General features: G+C 41.3%; 1 long non-coding RNA gene across 5 annotated transcripts in view; it reads left to right on the plus strand.

Moving 5' to 3' along the window:
* Positions 1-12,162, plus strand: part of LOC140636729 (uncharacterized) — a 53,072-nt gene extending 40,910 nt beyond the window's left edge. For 4 of the 5 annotated variants that reach the window (XR_012033940.1, XR_012033942.1, XR_012033938.1 and 1 more), the window contains 5 exons: positions 378-451; positions 3,945-4,028; positions 6,055-6,110; positions 8,793-8,876; positions 11,698-12,160. This is a non-coding gene — a long non-coding RNA (uncharacterized lncRNA). Of the gene's footprint in view, positions 1-377; positions 452-3,944; positions 4,029-6,054; positions 6,111-8,792; positions 8,877-11,697 lie in introns of all 5 variants that reach the window. The other variant, XR_012033939.1, reaches the window with a different exon arrangement.
* The last annotated feature ends 2,947 nt before the right edge of the window (positions 12,163-15,109 follow it).

Consider the following 15,109-nt stretch of genomic DNA (forward strand, 5'->3'; position numbering starts at 1 on the left):
CACCCAGGTGCCCCTATTCTAACTCCTAATACATATAGTATCAAAATAACTGTATCTGTGCAATTTTCTTGTTTGAGCGTATTTCACTAAACTTTATATCATCTTACTCCAAATGCTTTCATTAATATCAACTTTACTCTAGAATTGGTGTTTAGTCTTTTTCACCCCCCTCATATGTGTGTGTATACATATATACACATATATATTTGGTTATATATATATACACATACATATACACACATATATACATGCATACATATTTGTATATATTTGAGGGAGCTGTGTGGGTGGGGTACTGGTTAAACAATGCTTTAAATGTTTATTTTGTTTGATTTTTGTATGTTGTTGTTGTTGTTTTGATTTTACCTTTTTAAAAGGAAGAGCATCTGCCATTTAAAGATTGCCAGGCACTTTTTGGCTTGTATTAGATGGACACCTTGGTCACCTGGAGGTAGGTGTCTTCCTTAGGAAAATCACTTGACTGTTGTCCCTTTGATAATGTAAATACAGTTGATTCTCATGATTCATGCTACTTGTGTTCTATCAAGTCACTACAAAAAGTCACCACAAACACTGAATTAGTGAATACTGAAACATTGCTTCAATGGCAAATTCAGGATTAGGTTCCTAAGAGCCTCTGAGGTACAACGTTCTTGTTAACTGATCGAAACATATCCTTCTTTTATGTGTTTCTATTTAAAACAACATATTTAATATATACTGTTGATTCATTAACATTCAACTCGTGGCCAAAGCACTTTAACTTGTGCCTGAATGAAGCTTATCTAACATGCCTATTTTCTCTGTAAGACACAGCACAGGCTTCTTGTGCTTAGGTACACTACACAGAATTTTAGCACTATTGCTGGGGGGCATTTAAACCAGCAACAAAAAGGGAAATCACCAAGAAATACACAAAAATGTGAAAAATATGGCACTAACATACCGTACAAAGGATATTTCCTTATAATAAAAGAGCTGAAACAAGAAGGCAGAGTGTCATTCTGCTTGGCCTCGGCAGGAAATGTGTGCATAGGCCAACTCAATTTTTTTTTACTGCTCTATGCATATCCATGAAGGCTAATGAAATTCCCAGGAATGCTGATTTTAGGGTTACAAGTAAATTTTATTGAGTATGCAATTCACAAATCAAAATCTGTGAATATTGAGGATCAACTGTACTAAGAAAGAAGGTTCCCCCTGACAAAAGGAAAGGGTGCAATAAGATCCTGTGTGGCTTGACCAAGTCTGCCCTTTCCAATACCTCTTAGGATGCAATCTAATGTCTGGGGAAGTTTTGCATATTTGTAAATTTCTTTGGTCCAAAGAACTTCCTGGGAACAAAAGAGTGGAAAAGTCCATTCTTTCCCCATTGTGATTCAACATTATTAAACTTTATCTTAGAACTCACTGGTTCTAACTGAGCTTATCTGCCAGGAAATTTGAGAGGACTCCTTGAAGGGGAAGTCACTGTAGCCTCTTCTGGATGGGTAATCTGTGCTCAATATAGAAATCCTAGTTTGGCATGGAAGAGGAGTAGATTTGGAAGAGTAGTTGAAACTGGCACCTTCTGATCTAGCCACCCAGATATGGGGCACTTTGGGGAACAATAATCTTGTGAATATAGACAGTAGAGCTGTGGGGATCCTGGGTGGCTCAGCCAGTTAAGTCTGCCTTCTGCTCAGGACATGATCTCTGGGTCTTGGGATCAGCCCAGCCCACATCAGGCTCCCTCTCATGGCAGGGTTCAGATAAGGGTCTGTTTCTCCCTCTCCCTCTGCCTCTCCCCTTCCACTTGTGCTCTCTCTCTCAAATAAATAAATAAAATCTTTAAAAACCCACAATAAAATCATAACTGTGGCACCCAAGATTAGGGCATTGTCCCCCTGGAATAGAGCATTTAGGGAATGGGATTGTTCTCCCTAAATTACCAATTATGGTATTTTGGGGCTTTTTTAAGGCAGCAGAATTCATTGAATTTTCCTGAATCACTGGTCAAGATTTCCAGCTTCTCCCCAAAGGAATTTTGAAGGACTCTTGAGGCTTAATCCTGGGAATATCCATTGATTTGTTTCAGATTTCTTTCATCTTTCGGGGAATGTGGAAGTTTGTTTTGCAGCAAAATCAATTCCCTTTTCCAGGTTTTCTATCTTGCTTTTTCCCCTTCTGCTCAAACTTAATTGTTTAGTGCTTAGAACATGGTCTTGGGTCACTTCCTGGCACTTTCTTTCACCCCAGTGCTTTACATCTTTGACTTTCAAAATTAGATCTCTAGGGCCTCCTCTGAGTTTCTGACTCCACATTAAACTCCTTACTTTGCATCGCAGCTTGAGTATTTAAGAGGCATTTTAAATCAGAACTATCCAAAACAAAACTTATTTTTACATTTTCAAGTCACACTGATTTCTCTTCTCTGTCTTTCCTACCTTAGTAAAAAGGCATCACCTTTCATCCAACTGCTCAAAATCAAAAAACCTAGGAGTCATCTTTGATTTCTTTCTTTACTTCGTCTATCATATGCAAACCAACAGCAAGTTCTGTCAGGCTCCAAAATATGCCCAGTGTGTCTATTTCTCTCTGCTATCTTAATGGTAAGTGTCCTGTTATTTTAATCCTAGCCAAATGGTTGCTTGCTGGGATGATCCCAGTTGCCTCGCACTGGCCCTCTTGTTATTCTCTCCTGCCTCCTTTCACCAAACACACCAAAACAATTTATAAAAAACTGGATAGTATCAAACCTGTTTACAACCTTCTAATGGCTCAAATACATCACTCAAATATCACTTTCTAAGTAAGGCATTTCCTCAGCATCTTTTCTAATGATGCCTGACCCTTCAGTGGCCCTTTACAATACTCTATTCCACTGGTATTGTCTAGTCTCTTGTGTATTTGTGTATAGTCTGTTCCCCACTAGAACATAAAGGTAGGACAGTTTGACTTTCTTGTCCAGGGAATACCACAATACCTTAACATCATGCCTGAAAAATAGTTGGATCTTCAAGAGATAATGGGTTAAATGAGTGAAAGAAAATCAAGGAATCCCAATACATTAAAAAAGAGCTCTGAGCAAAGTTGCTCTTTTCGAATAGGAGCTGAGGGTGGGAGTGAGTGGTGGTGATGGTAGATTGACCCCTACCTGACCTCTCTTCTAGTTGCTTCTGAAACTCCTCAGAGAAGAGTGTGACAATCAAGGAAGGTGTGAGAGGGGAGGAGGCAGCAATCCGGAAGCTATCTTTTTTTTTTTTTTTAATTTATTTATTATAGTCACACAGAGAGAGAGAGGCAGAGACACAGGCAGAGGGAGAAGCAGGCTCCATGCACCGGGAGCCTGACGTGGGATTCGATCCCGGGTCGCCAGGATCGCGCCCTGGGCCAAAGGCAGGCGCTAAACCGCTGCGCCACCCAGGGATCCTCTGGAAGCTATCTTGGTCAATAATTTTATTTATTATTTTTATTATTTTTAAGTATTTAATTTATTTATTCACAAGAGCCACACACAGAGAGAGGCAGAGACACAGGCAGAGGGAGAAGCAGGCTCCCTGGAGAGCCCGACACAGGACTGGATCCCGTTACTCTGGGATCACTCCCTGAGCCAAAGGCAGATGCTCAGCCACTGAGCCACCCAGACATCCCTATTATTTTTATTTTCTTAAGATTTATTTATTTATTTGAGAGAGAGAGAGAGAGAGAGAGCAAGTGTGGGGGAAGGGCAGAGGGAGGGAGAAGTAGGCTCTCCACCGAACAAGGATCCCAACCCAGAGCTTGATCCCATGACCCTGAGATCATGCCCTGAGCCAAAGTGAGCCACACAGATGCCTTCTAGTCAACAACTTTAAAAAGAATTTCAAAACATCACTAAAATGACTCAGTAAAAGTAGTAGCACTTACCTGCAGTGTTTATTCATAACTCCATATATTACTTGCAAAATGTATTTTTCCCACAGATACAGTGGCCTCAAATAATAAAGAGCAAAAAGACAAAACTTCCCTTTGCTGCAGCCAAAACCTCTTCACTGGATAGTTTTGTGGTAAGCATTTGAACATTGCTTAGGGCAGCCATCACCAGGCCACCAACCCTCAAACTAATCAGCAAAGTGTCTCCAAAAGTTGATAGTAACATTGGGAAAGCAAATTATAAGCATGGTGTTGCCTTTTGGGATCAAATTATTTACTTTACCACTGAAATTGTAAATAATTCACCTCCCAAGAAGTTCTCTGATTTAGAAAAATTGCATGTAGTACATTTCTTACCTGAAATTTAATAAAGAGGTTATATAATTTAGAATGAGGTATGTAATTTTAAGAGATGAAATAATAATTATAAGAAAAAGAGTTAAATTCTTCTATCATCCAAAAATAAATTACTAACATTTTTTAAAATATTGATTTGTAGGGCTACCTTTCCCAAGGCATTTATATGTCTTGACCTTACCTTAAATAAATGAATGATATTCTCAAGGGACTATGTCCTGTTTGACAAAAACCCCGATATTCCTTTAAGCCATAATGACACCGGAATCCTGCACAGATGGTGAGACTCCCTCACAAGCCCCAAAGCTCTATTCGCTCCTGTTTTAATGAAAGAACTAATTACTTCAGATCTAGACTTCCCGGTTGTTCTTGAGAAGCAGATATTTAGGATGAAAAAAAATAGGAAACTATGTGAGTGGAAAACAGCACATGCCTCTTGCTTACCTGCTCCAGGAAAAGGTCAGTGGGTCTCACTGGCCTCCCTGAGCCAATCATTGCAGCCGGGGAATAAGCGTACAGGTCAGAGAGGACTGCTGAGAGCCAAGAGAAGCCAGCCTTGTGCGGGTCAAAGTTACAGGACAGGGACTCACCCCAGAGAAGAGTGTTCATGATGCTGCTACTGGGAGCAAGTCTATGTGAACTTGCGTATATTTCCTCAACCACATCTCGTTTCTTCATCGATAAAAATGTCTAGTTCATAGTATTAAAACTATTAACTAAGATAACATAAATAAAGCACCTGACAGAAGAAGACTCTCAAATTTTAAAGATAATTCTTATTTCCTTCCTTGTTTTGGAGTAAGCATAAGCAGCAATGACCGTTAGCACCACTAGGTGACAGTCGTGTGCTGGAAGGTAATGGGCTGGCTTTTTGGTTAGTGGAAAATTAAGAATTGGCTGAAATGAGGATTGGCAGTTGGAGGAAAGCATGCATCCAATTCCTGCTGCACAGAAATCGGGCTATGTGACCTTGAGCAAGGTCTGAATTGATCTCTGGCCTGGATTTCCTCAAGTAAAACGTAGAGACCAATTCTCCATTTGGCTTTTAACTTTTTTTTTTTTTGATTCTATAAAAAGTGAATCTCGTATTTTATAGTAAAAACCGTGACTATAATCTTGTAAGCCAAAAAATAACAGTCTTGGTTGTTAATAAAAGCTGTTTTAAAATATGACTGTATGAAGCATAATCCATTCATTTATTGCTAAATCGTTGCTACCCCGGGAGGCCTGAAAGAGTTCATGTAATTTTGTAAGGTGACTAATGGGCTCAGAGAGATGCTCTCGAGTTATACACAGCTCAGGAAATCGTCCTCTGAGGCATGCAATTCGGAAACCTCACTATTAAAACAAGTCTCACTGAGCAGGCTTCAAAAGTATTTTCAGTCATGTAATTATGTTTTAATGCTAGGTTCTTAAAATGACTTGGAAAAGAAGCAGTTCAGAAAATTTCAGGTCTGAAATGTGTTGGAAGTATCTGGGGCAGCAGGAGGATGAATCAGGAAATGGTGATTTAATTGGGCTTAAGAACGAGAATGACTCTCCACTTTTGCATGAATCAAGCCTTACAAGAAAGTTGAAATAAGATGATGCAATAAAAATTATCATTATCGGGTATAATATATTGGGGGAGGGTACGGAATTCTTTATTACTGTTTCCACCTTGGTTAGTATAAAAATCCTTGCAAAAGGAGACCCAATTGAAATTCTGAGGGTGTTCACACGTTTCTACATTCCATGGAGATGTGGAACAGCCTAGTCTGAACACTTGACCTTTATTTCTCAGCATGCTTTTTTTTTTTTCAGGATAAAGCCTCCTGAATTTTTAAACCTGGAAGGTGGGGGTGAAGATTGTTGGAGAGGTGAGGATCTGATGAGTTCTCAGGTTTCCTTCATTCTTTGTCAATCCAGGCTTTACATTGTGCTTTATAAAAGGGGAGAGATAATTAAGGTATTTATTTTGTTATTTTATTGCTGTAGAAGCATGGGAAACAATGAGAGGTGTTTTGTTTTTACCTCTCTTCTTTTCCTCCCCCATATAAAGGAGGTAACCAGGACTTGAAGATCTTTTGCTTCTGGGTGGTTGTTGGGGGTCTAAGCAGAGAGCCTAGAATTGCTTTAAGGCTCCAGCAGCGGTCACAACACAGCATGCTGGGCCCTGCTCCGAGGGTTTCTAATGCAACAAGGCCAGGGAGGAGTTCAGGGATTGGCATTTCAAACCATAAACCTAACTTTAACGGAGATGCTACAGGCTAGGACCCCATGCATTTGAGAACTATGGTGTTAAGGTAACCTTCCTTCCCTGGAGAAGGGTTTCTTCCCTCCCTTTTCTTTCAGAAGCCTGAGCTTATTGAAAAGATCATGCTGGGGAGTGTGTATATATTTGTGTGGGGAAGGGATGGGCAAATGTGCCTGTTGAGGGAACATGAGAAGCTCTTGAAACTGAGGGAAAGGACATTCCCCAAACCCAGGGAAAACATGGAATTCTATAGATCCTGAATTTCCTGAGGCTCAGGACCAGGTCCTCCCCAGGGGCAGGATTGAGCTCAGGTGAGGATGAGGCTTGAAGAAGACCTACTTGGCCCAGCACCAGGAGAGCCCACTCCTTAGATGGACCTTGGGCAGTGACAATCCAAACCATGCGTGACACAGTGAGACTCACTAATTTTCTGGACTCCAAATAAGCCTTCCAGATTTTTACCTAAATCCTGGGAGGAGAGGACACAAATAACTGAATTTCTTGCTAGTTCAGCAGTGTAGGGGATGACGGTCGGATGTAATGTGATTTGAAGAAAACAGATATTTCTGGCCTACCCAACTTTGAGAAAACTCCCCACCCACGGCTTGGATTTCTGACTTGTAAAAACACGCTCCACATGTACGAAGTATTTGAGGCTTCAAATGAAGTTCGGGTCGCTGCGACAGCTCTGAGTTCACTCACTCGGGAGAGGCAAGGGGCAGGGCTTCTCTGCACAGCTGTGCGAATCTTGCCCAACACCTGGGGCCGAAATCCAGTCAGGCTGTGAACAAAGGGTGACTTTGTCCAATTTCCTAGTGGACACGCACCGCGCCCTGTGAGTGCACGACACGGGAGGCATTTTCCAGTTGACATTCAGGTGGCTTCTGCCTTTCGCCGCCCTAACAAATACCCGTGCACGCTTCTCCTGCATAGGGAGATACTTTTTAATTAGATACTCAGAAATGGGATTGCTCAGCTACCTGAAAATTTCACTTGGCTTTTCTCGCAGAAATTCTGCCAATTAGAGATACTGGTGGTAGGAGAAGCGGTTTGTTTTATTTCGCACAGGCAGAGACTTCTCAGTGTCCGGGCCATCCCGCAGGCAGGTGAGTGAGCCCGCGCGGGCTGCTCACCTCTAACTTCCAGGAGAGATACACTGTTATGAAAAATGGAAGGAATATTAGAGAAGGAGTGGAAGATTACTAAAATAGATACATTTAGGGGTGGGGGTCGAGGTGGAACGCCTGGTGGCTTATGTTACATAAAGGCACTGATTTCCTGAGGGGTGAGCACAGGGAAGGGCTGTTAGAAGATAGAAAATTGTCAAGGATTAGCTTATATCTCAAAATTATAGCTCAGTTCGATCCCATTTCCCGCTAAGAAAGAGGGAAAAACACCCACTTTCCTCTCCCTGTGATCCAAGGCTCAGGTGATGTGCGGAAAGCCTCACTCTGGGTTAAATAGACTTTGCAGGGGATCACATGGGAATTTAAATATCATTGCAGCATTATTTCTATAGGGAATGGATTCTCTTTCCAGACAATTGACTTAAGTATATGCTTTGGGTACGCGACCGCTTCTCAGGGGGATGCTGTCTGTGGTTTTAAGGCACAAACAGGAAGGACTCCGGCTCTCTGACTTTAGTGAGCACAGACTAAAATGGCTTAGCCGAGAGGAAACTGTGTTTTAAAATTTCTAAGAGATGCTTCAGTATGCATTTACTGCAATTCTCATGTTGGGGAGGTTTATTGTCAAAGTCAGGCTGTTAACACTATTTTGTGCCCTCTCTCTCCACCGCCCCCCCCCCACTCCCTCACCCCCACCCCCCGGGGAAGTTCTGTGGAAAACAGAGCCCTGCAATCTCTGGCCACCCAGGACAGGGTAGGGAGACCCAGGGAGGGGCCTTGCATCACCAGCTGCAGGAACTGGTCCGTTCCTGACCTGGTTTTTGAGAATATTCAAGGACAAAGCAGGGACACACAGACTCACTGTAGCCCAGCTAAATAAGACCATGTTCCTTTTATCATTTCATTTTAGCAGCATTTGTTTGAGCAGCAGGTGAAGCGCCTTTCAAAAGACTGTCATCTCCGAGGGAAGTCATCTGTTTTACATTAATTGTCCATTAGTCTCCAAGCCTCCATCCATTAAAATCCTCAGCCACTCATTATGTATATTGTGCCCGAGTCCTGCTGTCAGCTCTCAATGCAGAGCTGTTTTTCCACATCTGACTTAATTGCTCTAAGTGCCTATTCCTTTGAGAGAGCGTTGAGGGTACCAATTAATGCTAACTTTCTTTCCTTGGTAGGTTGAACAGATAAGCCACGGTGAGGACGGTTCAGCTGCTCTTTCCTCTAATTTATCAGAGACTTTTCGGCTTTACGCTCACACAGTGGGTATTTTATATCTGTGCTGCTCTGTTTGCCTGATGACTTCTAGATACGTTTTCAATGGACTTCGTTTTCTATAGTGAAAATGCTCCATAAATTTACAATCCATCCATGTTATTGTGATGAGGGGTTTAAATTCCATTTTCTTCTGATTAATTTAAACATGTAATTTTTAAATGCATATGGCACTCTGAAGAACAGCTTGGATGAAACTGACTTTGTTGATGGAAAAATTAAGCTTTCATCCTTTCAAATTACAGCTCTAGGGGTGGCAGCACAATAATTTAATTACTGGAGCTGCCTTATTATAACTAATTCACCTGCCTTGAGCCCCATAGCTGCTGTTTTGAAAAAACACATTTAAATCGAGAGAGGGCAAAAATCATTAAGATAACCAATCTTAGAGTAGTTTTTAGAAATTTTTGATAGACATGGAGGCAAATAAAAGTATGTGGGACTGAGAGAGAAGCAGATTAACAGATTATCTTCCACTCTCTATAGAAATGCCAGGAAAACATCATCGTACTTATTCTTTTGTTTTGTTGTATTCTTAAGTTTTGATTTATTCTTTTACAAAATTGTACCATATTCCTACTTATCATTGCATTTTTTACATTTGTTTATGTTAAAAATAGCCAATCAACTAATGTAAATTCCTTTCAAGGTATCATGGTAATGTGCCTGTGAATTCAAATTCTAAATAATGATTATTGTCATTAATAAATTTTATTTCAGGCTTTAAAATCTTTGCCAGGGTCCATCTTATAACTGAGTTTCTTAAAAATGGTTCTGTTAATATTTGGTATTGGTTTTACTTGATTATACTTAAGCAATTGGTTTTACTTGATTACATTTAAGCCATACCAGAAAAAGTGAAGGGGAAATAGAAGAATACAAATGCATCCAGACTGACTTAAATTATAGGATATAGTGAAAATCAGATGGAATTTTATGTTTTCTATTTCCTGAACATTGTTGGGAAAATATCCACTTTGCCATCAGCAAATTATTTAGAACAAAAATGACTAGCCACTGTGGGTAACATTTAAAATGGGTCAAGTCTGCCTTTGAGGCTCTCTGCCTTCCTTCCAAGGGGTCCCTAGTGAGGGGACACCCTCCCCTCCACTCTCTCTCCTCTCTTTTTCCCCATCTGAGGGACAGTCCAGCCTCACATCTCAGAGGGCCCTGGTAAGTAACAAAGACAACTAGGATTAGGATTTTGACCCTTTGGGAGGGTTCTCCTCTTCATCTGCTTCAGTCAGAATTTTTGAGGAAAGCATGGTGAGCCTCTCTACCAATTACATCTTCACAAATGGTGATCTTCCCCCTTCTTGATGGACTAGCTCCCCTGATTAATTCTACAGGTTTTGTTCCTGTATCAGGGCCTCATCCAATAGTGGCCTCATCCAACTATCTTTATCACCTTCAAATCACAGGCTAGTCTATTTCTAGAAAATCCCTTAAATTGTCCATTCCAGCTGTAGGCTATTCCATATCCTGTTGGCTTTTCTTTCAACAGTTTTCAGGAAGAGAGTTTTGGAAAATACCAAAATATGGTCTAAAAAATTTGAAGATGTATATTAGGGATTAAAAAACACATATACATCCGCTTGCCCTTCCGGATAATGATCTTTGATTCTGGTTAGCTTTCATGGTATGGTTTGTATTAGCCAATGATGATTAGACTAGAGTAGCAGAATTGTAGGATACTAGTGCAGATTTATTTTGATTCTGAGTCATCATCTTTTACATCATCTTCTTGTTACTATTTCATTTGCCCGAGGAAGTAAGTTTGAATTTTCATCCCAGTGTTTTGCTTCAAAGTCTGTTCACATATGTAGACTCTTGCTGGAAAAGATACTCTTTCCAAGGTCTTTGCTCAGGGGTTCCATTGTGCCCTTGTACTAACTCCTTGGTATGTGTTTTAAAATGCTTCTAATTATGGTTGAATCTGTTCCCACCCATGGCAGACACACCACAGGGTGACTGCTCATGAGTCATGACCTTAACTCCCTCACCGTGAGTGTAGGTGGAACTTGTGATCTGCATTTACCAATAGAATATGGCAAAAGTGTGGGATACCACTCCTGTGATTATTTTATATGGCAAAGGTGAAGGGATTTTACAGATATAATTAAGCTTGTTAATCAGTTGACTTTATTTTTTTTATTCTATTTTTGTTTTAATTTTTTCATTTTAATTCCAGTATAGTTAACATGCAGTTTTATCAGTTGACTTCACAAGTTAAACAAAAGGAAATTTATCCTGTGTGGGCCTGGCCTAATTAAGCAAGCCCTTTTAAAAAGTCTCTGGGCCTTCCCTCAAGTTAGAGACTTAAAGTAGCATCTCTCCATTGCTTGCTTTCAAGGGGCAAGCTGCCATGAATTCTACAGCCACAAGGAAATAAATTCTGCCAACAACAACAATTCAAGGGAGCACGTCCTTTCCTAATTGAGCCTCCAGATGAGAATACAGCCCAGCCAACACTGATTTCAGCCTTGTGAGGCCCCGAGCAGAAAACCCAGTTAGGTTATGCCCAGATTCTTGACTCACAGAAGGTATGAAATAATAAGTGGGTGTTGTTCTAGCCTCCTAATAGTGAGGTAATTTGTTATGCAGTAATAGAGAACTAATACACCACCCTTGTAATAAAAATATTTTTGTTGTTTTTATTATCTGGTATCCTTCATATCACTATTTACGTAGATAGATCTTTGTACGTGGCCTACATTCAAAATCTTCTTGCACTTTGTTGCTAGAAAATGTACCTAAGTCACATCCTGGCTCTAGCGATGAATTATATGTAACCCTTGTTTCCTACAGGCTTTGCTGCCAGAGGACTTGAGAGCAGATTTGGTGGTTAACATGAAGAATAGTTCCTTTCAAGTACCTGGGCACATCTGGTCCCTTCACTACCTCCACATTGGCAGTACTCTGACATTTCATTCTCAGGACCCCTTTTATCCAAAGTTACTGAAAACCTCAAGGAGATTTTGGGTAATGTTTATCATCTACTGTAATTGAAAGTAAAACAGAGTGACTTTAGAACATGAGAATCCACAAGCACACATTCCATTAGCTGTCAAAAGAATGACATCATCACTCATCAGGAAGTCTCTGGAAAACCTCACCATTCACTTGTGAGAGAATGAAAATAAAAAGGTAAATAGCATCAGAGCATTATTATAACTGGGCCTTGAAGAACTAAAAAGGCCTTAGGGGACCCCCAGAGGTCCCCAGGCTACAGTTTGAGAACCACTGCTTTATATTTTCAGTTTTATCTTGGTTCTGTTTTACATGGCATTGAGTTTTGCCCATTTCTATTGATATATAATTGACATATCATCTTGCATTAAACTGTATGAAGCAGGGACGCCTGAGTGGCTCAGCCATTGAGCATCTATCCGCTTTCAGCTCAGGTCACAATCCCAGGATCCTGGGATCAAGTCTTGTATGAGGCTCCCTGCAGGGAGCCTGCTTCTCCCTCTGCCTATGTCTCTGCCTCTCTCACTCTGTCTCTCATGAATAAGTAAGTTAAATCTTTAAAAAAATTTGTATGAAGCAAACTCAAATAAGTTTATGAAACACGTGAGGTAAACATTTTTAAAAATGAAAAAAATAGAAAACCTAGCTGTGTGATTGTGCTGGTCATTCCTCATGTGCCACACGGATACATCATTGGCTTTTCTCTGCTTGGTTCTATGCTGGAAGGCTGACTTCTACAGATGGCATCTAGGCTCTTGGCCTTCTGGCTTCCAGCCGGGTTTGGCCAATGTGAGGATGGGAGGATATGGAGGTTGAGGGCATGCATTTATCCCCCTCATCCCTGCCACATGGCAGTTTTGACTGGCGGCCCTTCTGCTGTGGCTCCAGCTCTTAGCTGAGTTCCAATAGTCCAATTCCTTCCCTTTCCCTTCAGGGTTGGGTGGCAATGGCTTCTTGCTCCTGTTTGGTCCTGGGTGTTGCGCCACACCTGTTGGTTTCCCTAATTCTGCCCATATTCAGTGAATTACTTTTTGATTTTTATTTTGAACTCTTTTGATAATTCTGCTTCCTGAAGGATCTGGCTAATACGTGACTTTATTGTTTTTCTTTAAAGATTTTATTTCTTTATTCATGAGAGACACAGGCAGATGGAGAAGCAGGCTCCCTGTGGGGAGCCTGATGTGGGACTTGATCCCAAGATCCTGGGATTATGCCCTGAGCCAAAGACGGATGCTCAACTGCTGAGCCACCCAGGTGCCCCTAATAGGTGACTTCAGACAAGTGCCCTCAACTAGCAGGTCCTCAGTTGATTTATCTGTAAAATAAAGGGCCTGCACCAGCATTTCCCAAAGTGATTCCCATAGATCAGTCTTACTATATTCCTGTTTGTATTCTGTGATCAAATATGTTTGGGAAACAGTGAATATAATATTCTCTTTTGGAGAACCACAATTTATGGCACCATATCAAAGGCTCTGAGAGGTCATGAAGTAAATGAGCCTGTTTAACCTTGTTTAACCTAGCATTTCCCTAACACAATTAATTATGAGACCTCTGCTTTTGCAGAACACCTAATAATATCTAGTAAACACTGGACCAGGTCATCTCCAGGTCTGTTGGGATTGGTATTGTCTCGTTTTGTGGAAAGGTCTCTGTATGGATAATCTTCGTGATAGGAATGTTTTCTGGTTGTCTCTCTATCTTGAAACCTGAAATACTCGTAACCATGGGGTTCAGCTTGCTCCAACTATACTAATGGTGAAAACCTAGCCCCAGCCTTGCTGGAGTTTCAAGAATGTTCAAGAAATGTTCAAGAAAAATGCTCCAGTGATAGGCTGGATCACCCCAGCAGGTCCATCTGTGGACCTTCCACTTCCATTCATAACCTTGGCCTCCCGGCTGGCACCTGGATTACATGATATGAGAGAAAAATAGACCAAAGCCAACATGTGGAGGTTACTGAAGATGGACTCCTATTTCTGTGACCTCAGTCCCATGCTGAGCTTCTCTTCTGACAATGACTTTGTCATGGTAAAGAAGTATTCCTTCTATGAAAATCAGGATTGAAAGTTGAATTTCAGAAATAACTGAGTGCAAATATATATGAAGTACAATGTAATTCAAGTACAGTTGTATGTGGTGTTGCAAAATAAGGTGTGAGTCCTATGAAAGCTCCCCAAAGATCTGTAGGCGTCAAGAAAAGCAGACCCCTGCCAAGCTTTGGGGTTCCTCCTGGCTTCTTTTTACAATGAGTAGTTACCCTAATTGACCCATTTCTCGAAAAGCCAATGGATGTTGCCTCATTTCTTATTGCCCAAAGATCCAGCAGTGGCCCACTCCTTTGTGACAAAGTAGCCCACTCCCTCGTGACAAAAAGGTGGGGACCTATTCCTAGGTCTAGGGTTCAAACTGAACCTTAAGCCAGTTTGTCTGGTCCTATTCTCTCTCCAATGACAGATTTTAGAATGGGCTTGTGACCCACTTCTGGCCAGTGTGTTGAAGGGACATTGGGGAAAGTTGTCCTTGTTTCTAAGAAAATAAGCACCGGAAGCCATGCTCCCCTTTTGCGACTCAATGGTGTTTTGTTTCTGTGTGTCTCACTTGGGAAGGCTGCAGCCATCTTCCTGTAAATTTTATCTGTAAAATAAAGGGCCTGCACCAGCATTTCTCCATAAGGAGGAGATCCTGAGAATGGAATGGATGCTGAGGACAGCAGCACAGGTGGGAGTAACTTGGGTTACCTCTGTGCACACCTTCCATTCCTTGTAGTTTTAGCCTATTTGAGGGAGAGCCTTCTGTCTCCTGAAGCTCCAATCTTTCTGACAGATGCCCCTTTTATGGAATTACTCATGGCCACTATTTTCACCCCTCAGTTCTTCCGAAGAGTCCCCTGTGAATATGCCAGAAGCCATAGAAAATTAAACCCACATCTTTGTGCTCACAGGCCTCCCTCCTCCCTTGTCCTGGGCACACAGTGACAGGTGCTAAAACTGCCCCTGGCAGGATGGTATGTCAGAGCAGCTCAGGAATGCAGTCGGGGAGGACAGCATTTATCTGGGAACGATATCCACTGAACATTTCTGGCAGAAGATTTTGGAAAGAAAGACAAACTTAAATGATTTCCATGCTTCGAACAGGTTCCCTGATCAAATCTTCCCTTGGAACACACTTTAAGTTGTTGTGCTTACACACGCATTTCCATGTCTGCATGGCCATCATTGTATCTCCATTTTATTTGGAATTATTGGAA

This window comes from Canis lupus, chromosome 7, assembly GCF_048164855.1.
Source record: "Canis lupus baileyi chromosome 7, mCanLup2.hap1, whole genome shotgun sequence".
NCBI lineage: Eukaryota > Metazoa > Chordata > Mammalia > Carnivora > Canidae > Canis > Canis lupus.